The following is a 762-nucleotide window of genomic DNA, read 5'->3' as shown; positions in this document are numbered from 1 at the left end:
TCAAAGGGCAATCCATAGATGTGTCTTGCCTACTGTTGAAGCAGTTGGCTAGGAGTGAAAAGCCCACACTACTCCGACACTCAATTTACAGCTCACTCCACTTGTTTATTGACAAGGACTTCTCCTACTCCTTTACAGGCATTACAGCTCTAATGTTACTTCTAACTCCTACAACTCTAATTCTTTTTTTTTTTTACAACTCTAATTCTAAGATCTTGCCCCAGCTCTTTTATTTTGACCAGTTCTAAACTGTCAATCAGCTGTCAAAATGTTAAAACGTGAAAATTTTTGCTTAGGGACTTGCGCTCTTTCCATCACGTAGTAGCACACATGCGCACAAGAAACTCTTGCGGTCGTTTTGCATAAAAAGCTTTGGAAGGCCAACTACGACACAATCGTTTTCGTGCTAAATTTTCACTACCGTCCAAATGGCATCTGGTCAAAACAAAACAATGTGAGCAATGTAAAAATTACAGAGATGATTTGTACAGAATAAAATCAAATTAAGATAATATGAATGTACAAGAGAAACTAAAACTAAAGATTATTGTGTACATTGTTCAAACAACAACTCTTCGAGATAGTTGGAGAAGAAAGGTCGTATTCTCAAGTTGGCTCTGGCTCAACCCCTTTCCATATTTTATTTTACGGATTCCGCTAAAAGTTTGAGCAATGAGTGCAAAAATTATTTACCAAAAATCTGCTCATAGCACGGCAACATTAAAAGATCTTAAGATCTTAAGGAAATTCATTTGTCTTAGT

This window comes from Oculina patagonica, unplaced genomic scaffold, assembly GCF_052425735.1.
Source record: "Oculina patagonica isolate OP01 unplaced genomic scaffold, crgOcupat unplaced17, whole genome shotgun sequence".
Classification (NCBI taxonomy): domain Eukaryota; kingdom Metazoa; phylum Cnidaria; class Anthozoa; order Scleractinia; family Oculinidae; genus Oculina; species Oculina patagonica.
This window is presented reverse-complemented; position numbering follows the sequence as displayed.